The sequence below is a fragment of the Ornithorhynchus anatinus genome, chromosome 5 (genome assembly GCF_004115215.2).
Source record: "Ornithorhynchus anatinus isolate Pmale09 chromosome 5, mOrnAna1.pri.v4, whole genome shotgun sequence".
Classification (NCBI taxonomy): Eukaryota; Metazoa; Chordata; class Mammalia; order Monotremata; family Ornithorhynchidae; genus Ornithorhynchus; species Ornithorhynchus anatinus.
This window is the reverse complement of record NC_041732.1, coordinates 82,366,970-82,367,766: the sequence shown is the minus strand read 5'-3', so window position 1 is coordinate 82,367,766 and position 797 is coordinate 82,366,970. Positions and strand designations below refer to the sequence as shown.

At 46.8% G+C, this 797-nt stretch overlaps 1 non-coding gene across 1 annotated transcript; it reads right to left on the bottom strand.

Annotated features, from left to right (window-relative positions):
* Positions 1-270: 270 nt before the first annotated feature.
* LOC114812703 lies at positions 271-408 on the bottom strand. Its single transcript, XR_003760354.1, has one exon. It is a non-coding gene; the product is annotated as a small nucleolar RNA SNORA7 (small nucleolar RNA).
* Between the last annotated feature and the right edge of the window lie 389 nt (positions 409-797).

The window sequence follows — 797 nt, the reverse complement described above, 5'->3', positions numbered from 1 at the left end:
TATCTACCCCAGCGCTTAGAACAGTGCTCTGCACATAGTAAGCGCTTAACAAATGCCAACATTATCATTATTATTATTATAGCGACACCATGGACACATCTCTCCCAGAACGCCTCACTTCCATCCGCCATCATTCTGGTAGTGTATCCATAGAGTTTTCTGAGTAAAAATACAGAAGTGGTTTACCAGTGTCTCCTTCTGCACAGTAAACTTGAGTCTCCGCCCTCGACTCTCTCCCATGACGCTGCTGCCCGGCACAGGTGAGTTTTGACTTGTAGCAGATCGCCTTCCACTCGCTAGCCACTGCCCAAGCTAGGAATGGAATGGATAGGCCTATAATTGACTCCCCCTCCAGCAGTCGAGACTGGGAGAGTGATGGAAACTCTCCAGGTGCGACCCTGAGAGGGCGGGAACTGGGGCACAGAGAAGTTAAGTGACTTGCCCAGGGTCACACAGCACACACGTGGGAGAGGCGGAAGGTTCGTGTTCTATACACTAGGCCAGACTACTTCCCTTGGAAAGTACAATTCGACAGAGTCGGTAGACAAGATCCCTGCCCCCAGGGAGCTTATATTCTGGATGGGGTCTAGATTGCGAACTAGTTGTGCGGAGGGAATGTGACTCTTTACTGTTTTATTGTACTCTCCCAAGTGCTTTGTACAGTGCTCTGCACATAGTAAGCACTCAATAGATACAAATGAATGAATAAATGAAAGACTTTAAATAAATTACAGACAGGGAAAATAGTAGAGTTAAGGATGTGTTCATAAGTGTGGTGGGATTAGGATGAGTATATA